The sequence below is a fragment of the Passer domesticus genome, chromosome 7 (genome assembly GCF_036417665.1).
Source record: "Passer domesticus isolate bPasDom1 chromosome 7, bPasDom1.hap1, whole genome shotgun sequence".
NCBI lineage: Eukaryota > Metazoa > Chordata > Aves > Passeriformes > Passeridae > Passer > Passer domesticus.
Window position 1 is genome coordinate 1,128,538 of NC_087480.1, and position 23,187 is coordinate 1,151,724.

Genomic DNA, 23,187 nt, shown 5'->3' on the forward strand with positions numbered 1-23,187 from the left:
TTCCCTCCCATCCCAAACCATGACACGGGTGTCGTGTGGGGCTCTCTGCTCTCTGCCTGCTCTCAGGGCACCCAGAGCTGCCATCCCTGAGGGAGGTTCAGCAGTCTCAGGCACCAGTGCCATCAGCACAGGTCCTGGCAGATGAAAGGTTTTGTCCCCGTGTCCCTCGTGGTCCTGGGGAGGTCAGGTGAGCACACGGGGAGCTGCCCCAGCCAGGGCAGGGTGGGCACAGGGATGCTCCTGCATCTGCAAGCAGGTGAAAAAAATAAAATAAAGGCCAGTAAAAGAACATAAAGGTGGCAAAACTTGACAACAGCCGGAGCCTGTGTAAGGGCACAATTACAAGTGCTGTAGCCCAGGGCTGGGCTCTGGCTGGGCCTGCTTGTCTCCAGAAGATGAACATTTTCCCCTCTTTTGTAGAGCAGCAAAAGCTATTCTTGTAGCTGTCGAGTCCTTTTTGAAAGTTAGTAAGGGTTTTTTTATTTCTTTTTTGCCTCAATAACCTACAGCAGAGAGTCCTACAGGCTAATTATATGTTTCATTTTGAATCCTTTAATTTTTTTGGAGTTCAAATAGATAACTGTGTTTTTCCCCCACGTCTTTGATTCAGACAGATGATTTGCTTCATTAATTGATATGTGGAGGAGGGGGGCTAGAAATGAGCTATATTTATGCTTCAAAAATATCTTTTCCCAACTGCATTTTTTTTCTTCTATGAATCCTCATATTTATTTCCAAATTATCCTGAAGTGAATGTCATCAACCTTTGTGCAGGAGTCTTTTGCTGGCTTAATTAGTCTATAATGAATCTACTTCTCATCCACTTTGATTTCCAGCTCTCAGGCTGGCCTGGTGTCAGACTGCACCCAGAAATCTGCTTTCTCTCCTGAGCTGTCAGATGGAGGAGGAGGGCAGGCTGCTGGGGCTGCCTGAAGAAACCACAGCTTGGAAGAGCTGGGATTTCGGTTGTTGAGGTGAGAACACGTTTGGGAAGTGCTTGATTCCTGCAGGAGCTGCTGAAAAGCAGTGAAACGAGAACAGAGCCCAGCCTGGTCCACGTCCAGCCCCTCTCCTGGGTGGCACAAGCATCCCTGTGCCAGGGATGGCTTCACGTCCCACAGGGAAGATTTTGTGTGGCCCTGTCCCTTGGTGATGATTATTTCAGCTCTTCTTTTTCCTGGACAGAAGGAGAAACTCGTGAAGGTCCCAGCCCTGAGAAGCAGACAGCAGAGTGAATCACACCATTGCTCTGGCAGGACACCAGCCAGGGCCTCATCTCCCCAGGGAGCTCTCCAGCTCTGCTTGCTCGCTGCTTTCTTCTTGGCTTTTTTTCTTTGGCTTTCAACACACTTTGGTGGAAAAAAAAATGGGTGTGAACAATTTTTCATGAGAAGCTTCCATTGCAAAAAGGGCTTTTTTTAGGAACTCAGCATCTTTTTGAGTGAAATGCCAGAAATCTCACAAGCTGAAGCTGAAATGTGCTGGTTGCAACATTAGGTGCTAACAGTTGGCAAAGCTTGAGTCCCAGTGGCTAAAACACCAGAGAAAATGGCAGGCAGCTCCTTGGCTTTTAAATCTGGGCTGTCTCACTGGTGTGCAGGAGGAGAGAGGGGAGCACTGGGCTTGGGCTGGCTGTGACTGACACGATTCAGGGACAGCTTTTTATGGCTCTCATCATGGTGACGTCCTGATTGCCTCCCCAGCGCTAACGAAGATATCCCCTAATGGGCCTGCCAGGTAGGGAGATATGATTATCTCTGATTTCCAGATGAGCCTGCCCCACGTGGCTCCACCTGCGTCTCTGGCCGTGTGACAGTGCTGATGACACATCCTCTGCAGGTGGTGCCTGCATGGGGCTGGGGCTGGCCCCACCACGGCGCTCAGAGGTGCTCCTAAAGCCACCCAAAAACCTCTCCAGATCAGCAATGCTTTTGGCTGAGGAATGTGGAGAAGATGCCATGTTCACTGTTGGTTTTGTCTTGAAAATCTTCAAAGCAGTTGGTGGTTTTTGGGGAGAATTGTCAGTGGTTTTGTCTAGATATCTGAGAATTTTTATAGAAATGCCTGCAAAAAAAAAAAAAAGTGCATAACATGTTAGTAACAGTCTCAGGAAAGCTGGGAGAGGAGAAAACTTTTTTTAGGAGAGTAAAAATGGATAGAATATTTTGTGAGGTTAAAAATGTTTGATGCTGGCACTAGCTTGGGGTAAGGTGAGGAGAAATGTTTGTGAAAGCCTCCGTTTGGGATGGAACCTTTCATGTGGCAGCTGAGGTCAGCCTCCAGCCCAGCACAGGGGCTGTGACCCCTGGCTGGGCAGCCTGCCTGCCTGCCAAAATCTCAGAGCTGCCACCTCCTGTGCAGCTCGCTGGGGACACACCTGAGCTCTGGGCTCCGTGCCAGCCCTGCTGCCTCCTGCCCTGCTCTGAGAGGAGCCTGGGGACACAGCCAGGGCTCTGCAGGCACGTTTGTGGCAACAGGAGTTGTGCAGGTCGGGGACAGCCCGAGGTGAAGGATGGTGCCTCTGCTCTGCTCCCCTCTGACCCGAGCTGAGCAGCAAACTCAGCTCGGCCTCTGGGTGGGGAGGTGGCACATAGGGATTTTGGTAACTTTCTTCTGCTTAGAGGTCATTGTCCACTTCAAATATTCATGTTCTGAGGGACATTAAATAAATAATGCTGAACTTGTTAAGCTGAGTGGCATGCAGCTTTTGCATTTTGTGTCTTGTTTGTAACTGAGAAGGGATGTGAGGCTGCTAAATACAACCTGCTCTTGAACAGGAAAGGTTTTGCTGTTCAGACCCTGTTACCTGCTTGCTGCCTTTGAAAAGGAGGCTTGCAGACAGGTGTCTCCAATACCTACAGGCTGGTTTCCACTTTGTGGGGGGAGAAAAGCTAAAAAGGGTCCTGCAAGTGTGAGGTTTTATTTTAATCAGTGCCCAGCATGGATCGTTGTGCGTGGTGATGGTCACTCCCTGCAGCCTCTGCACTGGCCCTGCTGCAGCCTCAGTGCTCCTGACAGGGCTGTCAGGCTCTGCCCATCCCTTCATGTGCTTTCTGATGCACTGCCTGTAGTATCTGCAATAAAGGGCAATTTGCAAGAAATCCCCGTGGCATGAGATGGAAAACAAATGGCCAGCACCTCATATGTTATTTTTTCATCCACTTGATTGGTACCAGAATATCCCCCGGTGCCTTGGGACTTGCAGCTCAATTCAGACACTCGCTTTTGCAAAAGATGGTTAATGAATATGAGGTTTCAAGGTAGGAGCCTTTCAGTGACATGAGATTTATGCAGAGACAGTGATTATACTTCCTCCCTCCCCCCCCATCTGCTTCAGCAGGAATATGAATCACCAGCTGAAGGCCTCCTGTATTTGTAAATCAGCTGAAACATAACGGTGATGTTGGGAAGTTGTACTGAGTTAACTGAGCTACTTCTCAATCTCCGAGCTTTACATAACCCCTTCTTAACTCACTGTTATTTCCTTTACAGAGAGGCTCATAAATTCCTGCCGGTACACAGAATGCGTGGGAGGCTGCCTGTTTGCACAGCATGGGACCAGGACCTGCACATTCAAATATCCGAGACAGCTGGAACACAATCTGTGAAAAGGCACTCAGAGCCTCCAGGTCTATTAAATACAAACTTGGAACATCCACCAAGAATTTTATATCTTGCACTACGCGGGTAATGCCAGAAAGAATAGGTGTGATACCTCGGGGACTTTGTCAATAAATGTCACAGCAGAGCATCCAAAGAATCTTCTGTGGGTAGGTGGATGGTGTGCACGCAGAGCTGGGGACATATGTGTGCTTCTGCATGGACGTGACTTTCTGCAGAGCTGAATGTCTGAGTGGGGAGGGCCAGCCTGTGATAGCTGTATTTCATTTGGCATCCCATCTTGTGCTGAACTCCAACCACATCAGAGAATTAGGAAATGTGTTACTTTGGGTTCTGCAGATGTTTTACTGCACCCATATAAACCCACGATGTATACAGAACCCAAATTGTCCTTTTCTGAAGTTATTTGCCTCCTAATGTGGGGAAAATTTCCATTATGGACAAAGTTGCCTTATTTGCTTCCAGCAGAACATCCAAATTACACCCACAGTTTTTACCAGTTTTCACTGGGAGATGCAGCCCTTAAGATAGATGGACACAAAGGGAGGCAGGATGGAGACTCCAGAGCCTCTGCTTCCACTCCCATTTCATTGCCTTTTTTATCTTACTGTCTGTCTTCTTCAAGCAGCAGCATCTGATTTTGAAATGTGGTCCAAGGCCATCTCTTATCCCAAACCCTCCAGTGGTGTGTGGCAACATTTACGCTGCTTTTACCTCATGGGGCAGCCCAGATTTTACTGACACATCTCAGTTTCCTGTTACGCACATCCAGTAAGCAAAATCTGGAAAAAATTGGATAAAATTTGCTTTGGTTTTAATCTAAAGGACATCTCTTCATGAGACAGGTTTTGGTACGTTTTCAGCTGTGAATAAGGCGTTAGGTGTTCAAACTTGTGAGATGTTGGGTTTGATTAGTAGCATAATCCTTTGGGCATGGAAATAATTCACTGCTCCCAAGAAACTGGTCATTTCTGGGGGATTTTTGTTTCTTTGAGGAGTAAGTTGTGGTCAGGAGGGAAGAGTAGAGATGTGAGAACAAGTAATGGTCTTGAATGGCTGGTGGATGGTGGGCTGGATGTGGGAGGACAGGCTGTTCCCTGCCAGACCCGCTGCATGCTCATGTGTGGTGCTATTTAAGTTACACTGTGCATCCCTCAGTCACCAGAGGATAAAAGCTCTTGCCTATGGGGCCTACCAGATGCAAGGAAAATGCTTTGGGGTTTTGGAATAAGGAATGGATAAAAGCCCAAATGACTATTTCTCATTGCACTGCTAAGGGATTTTAATAAAATTTGATTTAAGAGGCAGGGATTAGGTATGGTGCCGTGTAAAAACATCAATTAGCAGAAGAACAAAAAGCAGTCATACAGCTTGACATTGTTAGAAACTCCTGCTAGAAATATTTGGTGAAGAATTTCAGAGGCATAGGTTGCCATGAGCCCTACAATTCTCTTCTTGATTCCTCTGGTAGATTTCTGTTTTTATAGCCATGGGGGGAAAGAAAAAAAGGGTAATGTATCTGGTTTTTAACAGTCTATCCAGGGTGTGGAAGAAAGGCCTTCTTACGCTTTGCCTTTCCATTCTCCAATAATAAATTAACTATCACAGTTTAAGATGCAATTGTTGTTCTTTTACGTCTCCAGACTAATGCATTGTGACACCTCGATTACAAGAAGCGTGGATGGCTCCTCCTGCCCTCTCTGTTCTAGGTGACAGCCTGAGACCAAGCCAAGGGAATGCTCACCTGCTGCCTGGGCTGGCTCTGCCCTGTTCCTGCAGCTGTGCCCGCGGTCCCCAGCTGTGCCCTGCACCAGGGAGGACACAGGACACCCGTCCCCAAGCTGCTGGCAGACCTCTCGGTGACACCTCTGAAGGGACAGTGCTTCCAGCCGCGCTCCTGTGTACCTGCTGTCCTGAGCAATTTTAGCAAATGAGAGCAGGGAAATGGTGGAGGCGGCGGAGCAGAACGCCAGCAGCGCTGTGCCCGCTCTGGGAGAGACTGGAGAACAGGACCCTCAGCCACAGTGGGAGCAATGAAATGTTCTGTGGCTGAGGCTGCCTGGCCCCGTGTCCTCAATAATCAAATCCTGGTAAGGCAATTTAGCAAGCTGTGGTTTCTTTTTTTCCCCCCGAGAGAAGAGTTGGTTGTTCTTTTATTCCATCAGCTGGGCTCTGCATTGCACCCAGTCCCCTCTGCTGCTCTGCCCTGGCTGGGCTCTGCTCAGCACGGGTGGACCAGCAAGGCTGGACTGTCACTGAAGCCATCCTGCCCTCCCGGCTGCCTGAGCCCAAGTCCCTGGGCAGAACTGCTCGGTTTGGACACTCCCAGACTTAGGCAGCGTTCCTCAGCCCATCTCCATGCAAACATGATTCCTGTCATTATCACATCCTGTGATGCCCTCAGGATGCCCTGACTGAACCTCCCAGCTCCTGCTGGAGCTACACACAGTGCCCAGCTGTGGAGGCACTGCCCTGTGCTGGGCTCCCACTGCTGATGAGGGTCTGTGCAGGGCTTGAGATCTTTGTCACACCTGAGAGTCACACACAAAATAAAGGTGTTTGCTTTCTTTCCCTCCCACTCCCTGCAGGGCTCCTTTTGCAAACTGCAGCTGCTGAGAATGGGAAGCCAGCTAGAGCAGCATCGCTCCAGCTGTGGAACTGGGATGCTGCAAGAGAAGCCTGCAGGAGGAGGACAAACACACTGGGCTCCTGGAGCACCGTGTTTTGATGGACTTACTCTTCCCCTTGTGGGACAATGGACTGAGGAGCCAGTGGCACTGCTGCTGCATGGATCAGGTGACAATGCTGTGTCTGCTGCCAGCTCCACCAGAACACGAGTGGCCGTGTCCTGCTGGTGCAGGTGATGGCTGTCACCCTGCAGCTCTTGGCTGTGTCCATCCCAGGCTCAGGACCAGGTGAGTAGCCTGTGGTCATTGGGTCAGCATAGAAATCCCCTCCTGCCTCATCCCAACAACTCCTTTGTTGTTTGGCCCTTTAGGAATCTTAATGGACCCATAACATTTAATGGGTTTGCTTGTGATAATGTCATTTTAAGTGACATAGCTGTGATAAATCGCTTCCACACGTCATTTAATTCTGTTTCTAAATTTTTATGTATTTTTGATAGGCCAATTTATCCCTGTTGCAACTCCAGCCCATGCAGTCAATGGCATTCCACTGGGGGTGAATTTTGTCTGCTATTTACAGTGTGTGCTTTTAAGCAGTGATTGGTGTGACAGTGTGATCTGTACAGCTGTCTCTCTGTATTTATTCTTTTGCCTATAAGTTTGATTTATACTAGCTTCAAAAAAAAAAAAAAAAATCTCCGAGCTTTTCCTGTGAATGACTTTAAATAACTGATTAACGATTACTATTAGCACAGCTCTAATGGAACGGGGCTTGCCAAGTTCCTGGGCTTGGCTGAGCAATGGCAGGTAAAGCTGCTGGGTGCCCCTCTCCAGCTCTCAACCTTTCCTGAGGTTTCCTCTATAACTGGACAGTGCCCTCTGGGTTCAGTCTGGGTGTGTGCGACGAGGCTGCTGCCAGGGCTGCGTGCTGCCTGCTGGGCACCGGGAGCCAGGGGTGCTGTGCACAGCCTGCTCCTGCTGGGCACAGCCAGCCCCACGCCCCAGCGGGACAGGCAGTGCCCAGCGCTCTGCTGGACTCGTGCTGAAGTTGTCAGGTTTGTTTCTTGTGCTCTGGGAGCACACAGGGGTGTCTGTATGAGCTGGTGTCCTCTCGGGCTCGTGTCACTCGAGGAGCCCCCAGAGCTCTCTTTGCAAAGCTGCCTCTCCCTGGGGGCTCTGTGGGTGCAGTGAGCTGTCTCCTGCCCCTCTGGGTTTACTCAGTGCCTCAATCCTGATTTATTCAGTGCCACCCCAGAAATCTCCTGCAGACTTTTGAAGGAACGCAGTGCTGAGTTATCCCCCTCTGCTTGGCTTTGTGTTTCTTCTCTCCTCCTGGACCAATGATAGCAGAGTCTGGTGGCCAGGAACACCTGCAAGCAGCAAATCTCTGCCCCTGTGTGTCTGTGTGTCCCTGGGATGGGCTCCTTCTGCTGAGCAGCCCCACCTTGCCCAAACCTGCCCCGAGGTGCCAGTCAGGACCATTCAGGCAGCAAACTCCCTGCCAGCAGAGCAGCTAGTACACAGTTAGCATTTTCCAGCACTGAGACCTCTGAGATGTTTATTCCAGCATTTTCCTGCTTGAGTTACCACCTGTGGTAACGAATAGGAGGAAGGATGGCTATGTCAGTGAGATGCTCATGTCCTGCAAAAAGAAGGAACTTGCAGGCCAGGAAATGTGTATTTTCCTGAAAGTTTGAGTCCTGAGTGTGTTTGCTTTGATGTGTTTGTGAAGGGGAACCAGAAGCAGCAGCAGAGGGGTTCCATTTCCCCCAGTGTAATGCAGTGAAGCCATCCAGCTAGGAGCACCCTGGCTATTTAGTTGTCAGATTTGTTCCTGTCAAAGTCCTAGGAAGGGAATAATATGGGGATTTTTTTCTCTTTTGTGTAATAAGACAGCAGTGCTTCAAAAGTAGTAGAGGATAAGGCAAAGTCTGGGAATACAAAGCTTTTTCATTGTTGTTACTATTAATCACAGCTCAAGCAGACCTGCCTGAGAATCACTCTTGTTATTTTGTCTGCTTTCCTCTGGTTTATGTTCCCTGAGAAGAGTTTGATTAAAAACTGTTGCATCTCATTTTGCTCACAAGGTTGAGGTACTGTACGCTGTCACCTGTCTGCAGCCAAAATTATGCGACACATCGTGGAAGAGGTTGAATATTTTCTACTGGTTTTGATCTTCTTCAAAATATCATTTTCACTTTGCGTAGCTAGAGAATAGTTGGCCTCCTGCCGTTCCCGTTCACTTCTTACCCTTGAACAATGAGAATAAAATCTGCCTGCAGTAATGTTCAGTTTATGTTGGGGAATTTTTCCAATACAGAAAGGAAAATAAAGAAGCTTTATGAAATAGCGGTGCCATTCTCAGATAAACAGATATTTTTGCTGTTAACTTCATATTCAAGGGGTAGCAAGGAGGTCAAGTCTAGCTGAACTCATAGCAGAACTGTGGAACTGTGTGGCCATTCACTTGGCCTTTTGGACTTTTGGGGATTTTTTTGAAAACACCCTTAACTCATGCAGATTTCACCTTCCTGTGTGAAAAATGGGCAGGTTTATTGCAGATGTGATGGTGTCTCTGGTGCTGTGGGTTCCTCAGGGCTGGAGGATGCCATCTCCCTGTGAGCAGCCCAGGAACAGGAATGTGTGCTGGGCAAGGCAAACACCAGCTGGGAGTGCCCGTGGTTGTGTTTGTCACTGCTCTGAGTGGTGCCAGGGAACCTGGATCTTCAGGAATTCTGCTCTTTCCAGCCCTGGGACCCTTTCCTGGCTCCCTGCCTGCCCTGGCACTGGTGCTGTGCCAGCCCAGCAGTGGTGCCATGGAAATACCAAGCAGGTTTCTTGGCTGTGTGAAACACATGCATTTGCTAGCATGACTCTGCAGTCAAACACCAGCTCAACTACTTTTTATTATTAATTTCAAGCTCCAGCTGCTGCCTTGAAGCATTTTGTTTTGTCATTTTGAGAGTTGCTGCTCAGAACAAACAAAAGGGAAAGAAAAATGAAAGCAGGGCCCCTAAAACTCACTAGTAAAGTCAAGTCTAGCAAGGATGGCTAACCGTGACTAATAACCCATCAGGGTGGTTCATCTGTCAGCTATAAAAGCATCATTCCTAGAAGTTTACTAAAGCTTTTTGAGGTCTAAGCTGAGTTTACTGCTTGTGACAGCAGCAGGGTGATGGCAGTGTGTGGTGATGGCAGTGGCCAAACATCTGTCACCCACAGGACAGGGTTTCCTTCAGTCCTGGGTGTGTAACTTTGGCCAGAGGAGACCAAAAACTCCATGTTTTTGGGGATTGCCCAAGAGGGGCTTAAGAGTGGGGCGTGCTTTGGGAGGGTCCTTGTGCCTGCTTTCACACAGCATGTCTTGTTGGTCTCTGATTCTTGCAAAGCTTTGTTCAATGTTTTGGTGAGGTAGGTGAGGTACCTGGTGGGATGTGGGGAGGGCAGGGAGCAGCTCTGACTGCTCCTGCCCACTGCAGGACATGCAGCTCTCAGCCTGCCTGTCTCTGCCAGCACAGACCTTTCCTCCCCAGCTGGGCTCTGCCTGGCCAAACAGCTCTGTGAGAGATGGGCTGAGCACGTGGAGGGCACAAGGGCTCCCGCCGAGCCCAGGAGCTGCTGAGGTTGGTCCATGCTGAGGGTTTTGTGAGCAGCACGTGGCTGTTTGTCACCAGCAGATATTTGCTCTGTGCCTCCCACAATGCCCCAGTCACCTTCTCCAAGCTCCCTTCCAGCCACTTTCCCTCTGCCCTTAACTAATCCATCCTTTGGAAGCAGCCCGTGGTGTATTTGCTGTTTTACACCGCCGACCTTCAGGCTTTGCTCCCACCACGGCTCTGGGGCCACACTGATCCCTTTTCCCTCTGGAGCTGCTGACACGTTCTGGGTTTGAAACAGCTTCACACAAAACTGGAAGGAGGTCTCAAATCCAGATCAAGCTTAACATCCTCTGCCGATCCCCCACGTACTCAGCCTCTTCCCTCCTGCAAGTTTTAAGCCATTCTTTTCACTCTGCTGCTTTGTGGGGCTAATGAATTTGCTGCTGCTATTCCCTGTGAGGAGGGGACGGGAACAGTCACACAATTGCTGTGAAAGGCTTAGAAATACATGTAAGTCGTTTGGGTTTCTCTGTGAAATCTGAATTCAAATCCCTTCTCTCAGTAAAAAAAGGGAAAAAAAATAATAAAAGGGAGAAACACCAACACTGAAGAGCAACAACTTAAAAAAAAATGTTCATAGGGAGTCTGAGGTTTCGCTGCCTTTATCTCTAGACGGGGATGTTGTAGTGTTGCCTACAGAGCCTTTCTTCTCTGCATTAGGCGAGCGAGGAGATTTCATTTCATACATCATTTACAATGGAGTGCATCAAGAGCAGAGTTGGTGCATATTAACAGGGATGTGGGGAAAGAGTTGGGTTCTTTGAAAGTTTCAAAGCATCTCCACCAAGGAGGGGAGCCGGGGCTGCTGATTCCCTCTCACTCTGTCGTGGAAACTGCGCAAACCAAACGCCCGTGAAATGGAAGGAGGGGAGAGCAAAGCACTGAAGGCCTGTAATGCACCAGCATCACTCACTGGGAGCTGGAGTAGCACAGGGATGCTGGAACAGATGGCCCCTAAGCCCCGAGAGGCTCTGCCATCCCTTCTTGCTTCCCAACTGCAGTACAGGTCCTTGCAGCCCTTGGCAAGGGTGGTCATGAGCTGGGAGAAGGTGAGGAAGGCACTGTCCTTCTTCCTGCCCAGCCCATCTGACCTGCAGCTGCCCATAACCAACCTTTCCTCACTGCTGCACTTTGAGCCAGGGCTTCAGATCACTGCAGAATGGCCACCCCACGTATTCCTGGCAAAATCTTGTAGATAATGACTTGGTAGGAATTGATTCTCTTCTTTGTTCATTATATTTGGGCTGGTTTTGATTTCCTCCTGGAATTTGCATCCATAAGATACTCTTGAGAAAATTATATCTCATCATGAGCTGTAAAAGTGCATCTAGGGGTGCTGATGTTGTCTCATCACAGAACTCAGGGTGCTGGAGCTTTCTGGAAAACAGCAGGCACCACAAAACATGCTATAAAAATCATGAGACAGGCAGTGGAATGGCAAGGTCTTCTCCCTTCCCCGTTCCCCTGCTGTTGCTCCTTTGGCAGGACCTGCACAGGCCACCCTGCAGGAGGGAACAGGAGAGTCCCCAGTGTGACATCCGTGCCAGCACCTTGCCACCTTCCTCGTGGCTGGAGAGAGCCTTTGGCCAGGGAAGCAGGGGACCTTGGGCCTTTGTGTGTGCAAAATCCTCTCTGCTGCTGTCCCTTGCCTGTTCTGCAGAAGGCCACCTAAGTGGTCTTGGGTTTTGTCTAGAAGTCTGGCAGAGAGCCTTAGGAATAACTCCAGTATCAAGGGCATCTTGCAGGACTGCTGCACTGGGAACACAGTGATTGCCTTATCTGCCTGCTGCTGCTCTCCCACGTACACATTTGTAGGTCAAGGGATTGCAAGAGATTTAAATAGGAGTTCCCATGGCTCCTGAAATTAACACAAAGTCTTATTTGGCAGACATTAATATAAAGCCTTTCCTGGCTGTTATAAAATTCACCACATTCCATTCTGGTGGGTCACCTTAGTGCTGTGATCTGAGGGAGGGCAGAAGCAGCAGCAAAAATGCCCACCAGGTTTGGGAATGCCTCCCTAGACTCAAACACCTTCGGGTTTGTTCAGTAATTGATGTTGAACACAGAGGTTTCCCTGGATTTACAGCGTTTATTTTCAATTAAACTGTTGACTGGGACTTGCTCAGAGTCTGTTTCCAGAGCTGGTGATGGATTTAAGTTGCTCAGGAGACATTCAGCTTGCTCCAGGTGACATCTTCAAGGTTACAGGAGAAAAAAAAACCCAACCATGTCAGACTTCTGTCAGCTGCAATTTTTGCCCTGTTAGAGTTAGGAAATGAAAACTTTACCCATCCCTCCCCCATGACTGTGCTCAAAATTCCACAATCTATTTTCTCTCACTCTTCACCTCTTCTCCTTTATATTGGCTGCTTTGCACCAAAAACCCCACAGTTACTTGCACTTTGACACTTGCATTTCAAAATGCCTGATTGTGGAGTTCTGCCAATACCAGCAATTGATCTGGTGCCACAGACCAGCTTAATTATTCAAGGTCACTCTCCCTCTGTCTCTTCTTGTCCAGGGAGCAGCAGCTATGGGGAATAAAACTTGAACAGTCTTTAAATTTTAATCATAAACTTTAGTAAGTCACAGATGTGTTTTGCTGCATGTGGGGTTTTCTCTATTGTACTCGCTGCAACTTTTGCAGCCTCCCTGCTCAGAGCAGGGCTTTCCTGCTCAGAACAACACTGGGCTTGTACAGCACTGGATTTTACACTGCTATTTAAAATGCATAAGTTGTGTGATCTAAGCAGTTTCCAGTTCACTTCTGAGCTCCTGTAAAACGTATCCCTGAAGGCATTTGAGCTGAGCGACTAAGAAGGTGAGGGTATTAGAGGTTGTGAAATGGCTTGTCTGCTAATTCTTTCTATGTGCATCTCTTCAGATAAATCTCCTGTGACCTCCTGCTACAAGCAGAACATTAGTTAAGTATCTTCTTGGTAATGGAGTGTCCTGGACCTGATCCTACATTATACTAAGGGCTCTTCACGATGTCTGGGAAGATGTTTGCCTGCAGGGGAGTAGCAGAGGTGGCCCTGAAAGCACACGAGGTGCAGATGGCTTCCCTGAGCAGTGCTGGGCTGGCTCAAAGCGCCCTGTCCAGCCTGTGGGGCACAGCAAGGCGGGCTGGGGGCTCAGGGGGCTGCGCTGCCCCAGGCTGGCTCCTGGAGGGCTGAAGATGCATTTACAGCAGCCTTGGGCGTGCCCTGCACTCGTCTGCCCCGAGCTATGGGCAAACAAGGAAGCCTTGGCCCCCTCAGTCCACCCCTGAAGCAACTTGGATAACTGACAGAGCCTAAGGAGCTATGATTTTAATAATAAGTCATCAAAATAATGAGTCTGGCTTTCAGAATAGTAATTATAAAATGAGACGAAATTCTGAGAAAAGAAGATCCAAATGGCTTATAAAATTATTATTGTTATAATTATAATCATAATTGTAATTGTAATTAATAATGATTATTACAATAACAATAATAACAATAATGACAATAATAACAATAATAATAATAATAATAATAATAATAACAACTAACATAGAAGGGGGGCAATATTGCAAGGATGCAAGAGGCACAGTGACTTTTGTCTGCTGGGATCAGACAAAGGGAAGGAGAGCTGTGGGAAAGCAAGGAAGCTGGGGTTGTTGGACAGGGTGCCAGTCATCCTGCTGATGGGGAATGAAGCCTGTGCTGGGGAGAGGACCTGGGGACTGTCACCACAAGGGCAGTGCCAGAGCAGCTTGGGCAGAGCCCTGCAGAGCTGAAGGGGGCAGTGAAGGCTCCTGGCTCAAGGGCAGGGTGCTGGGGACACCCAGGCTGCCCACGGCCATGGCTGTGCCAGCTGGCAGGGCTGGGGGCTGGCACTGGGCAGGGGGCTGGCACTGGGCTGGGGGCTGGCGCTTCTGTCATATTTTTGGGTGGGGAACTAAAGCCCAGCAATCGCCGTTAATTTCCAGCCTCAGCGTGATTGCAGTATCTCAGTTTCCCAGCACCCAGCCATGCGATGAAAGCTCTGTGTGAGCCGGTGAATGGCAGTGTCTCCTTGCTGGAGATGAAATGGTTCATCCTTGCCCGGGCTGGGCTGCCCTCTTTGTTACAGATTTAAAGCAGCATCCTCTGAAGCTCTGCCTCCATAGCTGTGCTGTGCTGGCCTCCTTTGTAATGAAAACGTCTCCTTTTTCATCATTTTTAATTTCAGAGCCTCCAGGGGTTGGCTTCCTCAAGGCTGCCTCTCTGCTCCTCTGGCCAGCCCAGTGGCCAAGGCTGGTTGGCTTTCACCTTCCACAGCAATGGTTTATAGCTCTTGGCTGGTGTTTACCCAGCACCTTGTCTCACTTTAAAATGGATTTCTCCATGAGAAACATTTGTTCCTGAGCTGAAGCACTCGCTGTTAGTTTGGGGGAGGTTTGTTTACTGCAGTAACCAGCTTGCTCTGTATGTATTCCCATCACTCTCCCTTGCTATAACCTACAAATCTCTTCAACTTATTCAGCTCAATACTGGAGATGGTTTTTGAAGTCTTCTTTAAAGTATAGTGAGTGCCCTTAAAAATTTTCCCAGCTTTGAAAGGTTCTACCTGTTCTAATGCAATTCCCAATTTTAAAGATAGGAAATAAATATCTTGGGGATGGTTGGCTCACATACAGCTCCTATCTCTTAAAACATTAATGGTCCATGCTGTTTGATTCTTTTTGAAAGTATTCCACTCCTGCTTTGTTTATTTAAGTTCTTTTCTCTGTGCTGGGACTTGCCAAATGGAGTTGTGTCTCCCCCAAACCCCCACTGCCACCCTTTCATTCACAGAAATCAGTGAGATGTAAATACGGCTCATTTGGTTTTAGCACTGCCAACTTTTGTTTCAAAAATCAGACATAAGGTCCCTTGAATTTTGAAAAGGGTTTTAAAAACCTTTGTTGAAGAAATAAATTCTGAATAATTTCTGGTTTTGCTTTCTGCATTTTGTGCCTTTGAAGACTCACACTTCTGAGCCTTCATGTACAATCATAAGAGATTGAAACTTGCTTTACTGTTAGTAACTGCTGCATCCCCTGCAATCACACAGCTCCGAGAGGGAGCCACTGTAGGAAATGAGCCAAATCAAATACTGCAGCTTAACAAACTCCTAAGACTTGACAACAACAAATTCTGCTCCTGAAAATCAACCTTTGGTTTGCCTGCAGCAGCTCTGGATGCTGGCAGGACCTGGGGACAGGATGGGGGCTGACACCGTGGGACTGGGGATTACAGAAATCAAGTTTGAAGGTAGCAAAGAATTATTGCCCTGAAGAGTGCACTGTCCCTGGAGGGGTTTATCAAAGCTCAGCTTTGTGCTAGAGCTGGTCCTTCAGCCCTGGGGCTGAGCCTGGGCTGCTCGAGCCTCCCAGCCACCCCCTCTGGCTCACCCACCCTGTAGATCCCTGGGCTTGTTAGCTGGAGCTGTCTCTCCTCTGTTAGTGTCATTTGAGCTCGGCCTGTCCTGTGGCAGGTATCCTCAGTTGTCTGGCTGGGTATGAATGATGTCTTCTCTAATTCACGTCACATGTCAAGAAGAGAAGAGCTGGGGGAGGAGGGAGCTGCCCTCGGCCAGCACCGGGGCTGGAGGCAGGGAGAGCAGGGCTGGGACAGGGAGCTGAGCTCCTCTGAGGTGAGCACAGCAGCAAAAGCTCTGCTGGGCACGACTGATGGCATGGCTTTGCTGTGGGTTCTGTTTCTGGCAGCTCCCCGTGCAGGAGGTGAGCGGGGGCTGAGCACCAGACGATGATTTGGTCTGTCAGAAATATGGACTGGCTTTTTCTCTGCTGTGGGGATGTGGTGATGGCACTGCACAGATGGTCAGGAGACAAAGCTGGGGTGGCTGTGCCTGGGCATCTCTGCCCCGTGTCTGGGTGATGCTGACAAAACCTTCTGCAGTGAAATCTTGCCTTACATGCAGACCAGCAGTGACACCAGCAAGCGAGGGGGACTGAAAGCATATGTGCAGAGCCTTGGCAGATGGGACAGAGGCATGTGCAGGACTTCATTAATCTGACACGATTTTTGGGCAGCCAGGGCTGGCAGGCAGGTCACCTAACCCCCCCAAACTTCAGTCGAGGCACCAAAATTCCCCTTTCTATTCTGCCTTTTAAGTCTTTTATCTTCCCAGTCTGCAAGATGTGGGATAGCAGCACAGGCTTGCTTCCTTTTTTCTTCACACATGATATATATATATATATATAAAGTATATATAATTTATAGATAACGTATACATAAAATAATATTCAGTCTAAATACATGCAGACACACACGAAGCATGTTGCAGAGCCTGTGGGAAATACTGTCTGCAATGGAGTTTGCTAATTACAGCAGCTCTAATGGCAACTTCCCCCCACCCTTCCCAACAGCAACAGAGATCAAAACCTTTTTTGTTTAAAATATTTACTGTACAGCTTGCAAAGCTTTAATCAACGTAACATGACGTTTCCTTGCAGCAGCCGAGTAATAAATATGCAATTAATAGGGAATTGAAATACCCCCATTAGCTGTTTGCAGAGCCTCCACTTCCCACTGTACAAACGTTCAGAGCGTTCATTGCTCTGCCTGCAGTCAGCTGTGCCACCCGAGCACAGAGAGCCAGGCAATGCCCCCTCCCTTGGCAGGGCACAGGGGCTTTCAGAGCAGCTCTGGGACTTTTGGAGTGAGGATCTCTGCTGCTCCTGCTCCGGCTGGAGCCTGGGTGGCACAGGCGGGCTGGGAGCAGCAGATCCACCCACAATTTCTGTCTCTCCCTGGGAACTGGGCTTGGGAGGCTGTTGGTTTTGCTCCAGTGAGTGTGGCTGTGCACAGGGCCAGGCAGGGTGCTGGCCCAGTGGGGGCTGGCAGCGGGGAGCAGGGCTCTGTACACCCCTGGGTGCCATGGGGCTGCTCCTGCTCTGGGGTACCCCTTGGGCAGCCTGCTGCATGGGCTACAGCCCTGCTCTGAAGTGGCCCGTTGGCCAAGTCAGCACGTGCTTTCTGCAATTTCTATGCTGCTTTTACAAAATTTAACTTCCCACCATGGCTGAAGCACCTGGCTCTGCCCTAGGAGACAGCACGGAGGTGGCGTGAAGCCCCGAGATAACAAAGTGCTAAAATGCACACAGCATAACCTCCAGAGCATTCTCCAAAGCCTGAACTGAAGGCACAGCCCTGGCAGCTTTGCCCAGCAGCCCACAAGCTCCTCTCTGGGCAGCTGTGCCCTGCAGCCACCCCTCCAGGGCTGCCGGGATCGGGGTCAGTGGTGCCCAGTGGGTGCCGGGCACTGGAGCTGGGGGAGCTGCTCTGTACCCAGCCAGAGCAGCAGCCAGATGCTGCTTCCCAGCAAAGCCTCCCCACTGCACGGGGAGGAGGCAGCACAGAGCCCCGTGCCTCCCAGCTAAGCATTAGTGAAGCTTTTTAATCTCTCACTGTGGGATTTCTTTTTGCTTCAGCATCGCGCCATAAAGTATTTCAGACAAGGTGACATTTTCCATCTGCATGAAGTGCTTGCAAACAGTGTGAATTTAACTTTTATTGGCCTGATTTAGGGGTATGGAACTGTGCATAAGTCTTGGTCTCTCAACCTATAGCCTTGCACTTTAAGTGATGAATTAGTCAGTAAAATAAACAGGGCATTATCTAGCTGTACACACGTCTGCATCTTCCAAAGAAAATTAAACTGTGTTGGAACGTACAAAAGCTAATGATGGTGACATCAACTTGGCTATAAATTCACCAAAACTCAAAACTAATGCAGAACTTTCTGAGAGCTTGGAAAAGCTCTTCTCCTGGAGCAGAATGCTCTGCGTGCAGGAGGGCAGGGTGACCATGCTGGATGGCCTGTGCCACCCTGTCCCTCTATGGGTCTGGGTGCTCACAGGTCTGAGCAGTGCCTGGGGTGAGAAGCTGCTGCTCCTGCAGCTCCCATGCCATCCCCAGGTGCCCAGAGTGATCCATCAGCTGCCATCTGCAGCGACTGACAAACGCTGATGTCTTTATGGCAAGTGCCACACCTGCAGCTGGTGTGATGGAACGCCGATAGAGACGTTCGTGCCAGGCTGGCCATGGGGTTTTATATTTCATTTAACCCAGAACACAGCACACTGCAATGTATACATTTGTAACTGCTCCCCTGATGGTCTCTCTGGAGTATTATAAAGATTTATCATGTAGTGTTTGGTCAATACTAAATACCGTGAAATGTCAGCAGAGCAGTTCTAGGGACTGCTTGAGCAGTAAATAACAGAATCCTACAATATCCAAAAAGAAATGAGCAGGTGAGCAAGTAACCTTAGAGAAACAAAACGAAACAAACCCAATCCCTAACCTTTAATAAAAAACAAAGCAGGAAGGATTTTTTTAATTAATTCCCCGTGGGTTTTAATGAGATATGTGAATATTTGTCATTTAGATGCATTAGTCTGGGAATGCTGCACCATGGATATCTGGGGTCACTCTCTCTTCCTACCCCCATGAAATCCTGGCTCCTCCTGCCCCATGACCCTGTGGCAGCAGCTGCAGCGGCAGCGAGCAGCACAAGCATCCTCTGCATCCTCCCCTCCAGAAACCTGCCTGAGAAGCAGCAGCTGCTTCGTGGGAGGTGGGGGGACACCCCTTCCCATTGCTGACACCCTCCTGCCAATCCCTCCCCAGCTAATGCTGGGGATTGCTCTGAGAAAACCTTCCAGGATGGTTTTTTTACAGGTCAGAAGTTGGCTACTGCTTAAACATATGTTCCTCTTTCCCTGTCTCTGACTTGCAGAATAGCTGCTAACTAACCAAAAGACAACATGGTGAGCCAAGGCTATTAGTGAATAATAATGCCATTTGCAGGCAGCAGAGGCTGAAAGGCTTCCAGAGCAGTTAGCAGTCTGCAGGCATCTCCCAGAAATGCATGAGCAGAGCTCCTGTGCATCAGCCAAGGAGCAATTATTCTTGGAAAGCACGTCTGCCTCACGCTTTAAAACCTTTTCTAGTGTCTTGCGTTTAAAAAAAAAAATTAAACGTGCTGAAAGGAAGCAGAGAAACTGGAGCAAGGGACTCTCCAGGCTGGGAATGAGCAGGGCTGCAGGTGTGGGCACCTCCTGGCACCTCCAGCTCCACGCTGGGTGCCCCATGGCAGCGAGAGCCAGCAGGGGTGAATCCAGGCTGGGCAGCCTGGAGCCTGGCCTGGAGGAAGAGGAGGAGGAGGAGGTGGTGACCCCTCTCTGGCCCTTCCCAAGGGCAGAGATACAGGCAGCATGCAGAGCTGCTAAAAATTGCATTTTTAACTGCAATTACAATGAACTTCAGTCAAGCAGGCTTGTTTGTTGTTGGTTTTTTGGTTTTTGTTTTTTTGCTTTTTGGCTTTCTTGTGGTTTTCTTTTCCCCAAACATCTCATTTGTAGCAGAAGATTATATTCCTAATGGGGTCTTTCTGAGTGCAGTATTGTACACAGTTCTGCTCTTTAAAGAACTAGCATGGATCCTAACAACTCTCCAGGCAGGAAATCTGGGGGGAGCTCTGCTTTGCTGCTTACTGATCTATCGCTGAATTCAGCGATCCCACGGAGCCCATCAGTGCACTGCCTTGGTAGCAAGTAATGACACAGGGAGCCACCAAAGGCCTCTTTTACGGTCCAAACTTGTTAACTTCAGAGAATAATTCTTTTGCAACATTATTATATTTTTTGGCAAATCACCGAGATGTTTGCTAGTTTATGCCACAATTTTATTTAACCACTGTAGTGCTATCCTTTTCCCTTTTTATTGCATTTTTCAGTTCCTGCATGAGACTCACTGTCAACATTTGTGTGTGTATGTTGTAACATCTTTTTTTTTTTTTTTTTGGTTCACTTATTTTAATTATGCATTTTATTTTAAGCGCATTGTTTTATGACATCACTTGTTAATTGTTCAATTATCACTCTGTTCCTCTGCTGCTCTGCAGCGTGCAGTAGCCTTGAAGTGCTGTAGAGGCATGCCACGATCAGGGGAAGCAAAAAAAACCGGCTTAAAGGCCCAAAGATGCATCACAGACAGTTCTGTGCTATTTAATTACGTGTTGTTTGACAAGTCATTGGAAAGAAATGAGCTCGGAAACAGCAGCCCTGAGCCAGGGAGGGAGAGCAGGGTGAGTTCCAGGTGTGCATTCAGGGTGAGTTCCAGGTGTGCATGCAGGGACACTCAGGTGTGCATGCAGAGACAGGTGAGCATGCAGAGACAGGTGAGCATGCAGGGGCACTCAGGTGAGCATGCAGAGACAGGTGAGCATGCAGAGACAGGTGAGCATGCAGGGACACTCAGGTGAGCATGCAGAGACAGGTGAGCATGCAGGGACACTCAGGTGTGCATGCAGAGACAGGTGAGCATGCAGGGACACTCAGGTGAGCATGCAGAGACAGGTGAGCATGCAGAGACAGGTGAGCACGCAGGTGTTATGAATAAAAAGTTATCTATTTTTTTTTTAGGTTGCAGAGTTAAAAACAAGTCAGACCAGTTGCTGTTAAGTTAGTTCCATTGTTAAAAGTTCTTCTTCAATTACCTGTTAATGGTTGGTGATTAACCATTGTCACCCTGACGCTTGCCAGGGACCCTCCAGGTACCAGGAGAATGGGAGTGGCATCAGAGCCGGTATGCAGATGAGAAATGCATTGCGCCCCGAATTTTGCAGTTTTCCAGGAAAACCCCTAAGAATTACGAGCCAACATAGAACTAAGTGACGTCTAAGGATGGGAGCGTAGTCCAGTACCTGCTTGGATCCTTTTTGCTTCTCACCCTAACCTAAAAGATGTTGATTAAAGAGACGACCCAGGGTGTTAGACCAAAAAGGAGGAATCTCCTAATCTCTTATGAGGACGGAATCCTGAGCTCTGCCTGCAGACCAGTGGTCACAGCTGCATCATCATCATCACCCTCCTTCTCCGTGCCACTCCTGGGAGCACCGGAGGTGTGGGCGTGACCCGTCGATTGCTCCCCACCTGAGCTGATTCTTCTTAATAAAGGCATTAAAAAGGAGAAAGGTCTCCTGGCCATTCATTTCACAGGGACACTCAGGTGAGCATGCAGGGGCACTCAGGAGTGCATGCAGGGGCAGTCAGGCTCTGTCAGGTGCAGGAAATGCATGTCTGGGCTGCAGATGCACCCCGTGAGTGGCTCAGTGTCAGCTTGCAAGGGCAGAGTGTCCTCAGTGGCTGGCACAGACCCAGGGGTGTGTGCAGGCTGGTTTTGGGGCAGTCGGGCTCTGAGGAACTCCCACCCATTTTTGGGAGACTGAAGAGGCTGGTGAGGAAGTGCCCAGCTCCTCTCACACGCCCAGAGCTGTGTGTGACACATCCTGAGGAGCCGTGCACCTCTTCCCTCGTCGTTTTTATCAAACAAAGCCAAACCAGCCTGAAGCTGGATTTTAACACTAAGCTTTTCATTAGACAGCTCCCACAAAGCATGCCAGGTGCACCAGGGCATGTTCAGGTGCACAATTTTTTCATTTGCAAGCCCATACTGTTCATCAGTTTGGGAGGGATGTCTGGGTTGATGGCTCGTGTTCCTGTAAGGAATGCAACAGTTTGTGACCCATTTATAACCAAAGCCTGAGAGAGAGCTGAAGATGCTGAGATTCCCCATACATTGCTGCAGATTCTCACTTGTTTTACAGTAATTTGATGTTGCCTGAACACAGTAGTCGACCTTTTTTAAACTCCTGCTCGCAGGGTAGAACAGCAGGGATGATAAACCTTATGCTTTAGTTCAGAAATAGCACAGATCAGTGAGAGCAACCAGGGCTGCACCACGGGAGAGAGGGGTAGTGGCAGCACAAAGCTCTACTGACTACTGAGGTTTAATACACATACAAGAAAACCATATTTGCCTGCCAGAGAAATTGCATGTTGGCCTAAAAGGCTGCTTAGGTTTAGTTTGCTCTTGAACCCTGGCTCATGTCTGGCTTTACATCCTTTCTCTCCTCAAAGTGTGTTCACTTTAGAGGCTCTGAATTACTCAGAGTCCTCAGAACCTGAAATGGAGACTTTGATGAGCACCTTGATGGTCCTGCTCCTCCTGGAGCTGCCACTGGCACAGTCTCCATCAGCTGAACACATTTAGGTTGCTGATCTTTCCTAAAGGCAAAACTTGCATCTCACAATATCCTGGAGAACCTCTGAAGCCGTTCATTAAGGTGGAAAGGCAAGAACAGAGGTGCATGGAGGGAAAATCCCACTCTGGCCAATTGAAATTTTCTTTGAGCCCTAAACTGGGGAACAAAACCAGTGAAGAGCAGCAGTGACCCTGCATCCTGTGCAGCTCGCTGTGCCTGAGCTGTGGAGCAGCAGATTTGTCTTAGGGCAACACAGCTGGGGGAAAGGCAAACCGCAGCACAAAGAGCATGGACAAAATGATCGGAGAAACGAGGAGAGGATGAAAGCAGCACTCAGAGTCACCTGGGTGCTGCAGAGCATCTGCTGTGTGTGCACGGGGAAACTGAACACCAGGAGCGGCTCTGAAGCTGCCACGCTGGATGTTTATGGCACAGATAGGACTGGGACAAATGAGAACACCACACGTGTTCAGCAGGCTGTGCACGACGTGTGTGCCTCTCCCAGTGACCACAGACCTCAGGAGCAGTGGGTAAGTGCCTTCCTTTGAGCAAACTGCATCTTCTATTTCCAGAGCCGTGAAGCCCAACCTCAGAGATCACAGGGATTTTGCCTGATTAAAGACCAGAATAAATTCAGAGGCCAGGTTGTCTGGCTGTTGTAGCAGCAAATGTGGGAAGAAGGGCCTTGGGCTATTTTCCTTGACACGGAAAACTTACATGACAGAACATTTGATGTGTTGATTCTATTTTTTAAACATTGCCTAGCACAGACATCAGAGCTGGCTGCAGCTCAGCCAGCATCAGCTCTGCCCTGCACAGCCCAGCTCTCCTGCCTTGCAGGGAGGGCTGTGCTCCCACAGGGCAGAGCACCTTTCCTCAGGTGCCTTTCTTGCCTCAGGTGCCTTCCCCACACCCAGCACAATCAGGGATGATCCCTGTGCTCCTCCTGAGCTGCTCACAGGGGCACAGCCAGCTTTGGCACGGCGTGCTGCTGCTGCTGGCTCGCCCACAGTGACTGTGCTGCCACCCCAGGGGACATCCTGCAGGGTCCAGGGCCCCAGAGGAGCCCAAAACCTCGGTGGCATGTTCCAGAGGAGGCATGGCATCCCCCTCTGCCTGGCCCTTGGAGATGGGAGTGGGAGCTGTGGTACCCCAGCACCTCACCCCCTCCGTGCTGAGTCCTTGTGGGGAGTGGGGAGCACCCCGACAGGCAG

At 49.2% G+C, this 23,187-nt stretch overlaps 1 long non-coding RNA gene across 1 annotated transcript in view; it reads left to right on the forward strand.

Annotated features, from left to right (window-relative positions):
- The window catches only part of LOC135304226 (uncharacterized), a 90,466-nt gene extending 69,596 nt beyond the window's left edge, over positions 1–20,870 (forward strand). Inside the window, exons 2-6 of the long non-coding RNA XR_010365635.1 lie at positions 837–1,737; positions 3,493–3,770; positions 5,265–5,711; positions 6,210–6,536; positions 20,472–20,870. This is a non-coding gene — a long non-coding RNA (uncharacterized LOC135304226). The remainder of the gene's footprint in view (positions 1–836; positions 1,738–3,492; positions 3,771–5,264; positions 5,712–6,209; positions 6,537–20,471) is intronic.
- Positions 20,871–23,187: the final 2,317 nt, after the last annotated feature.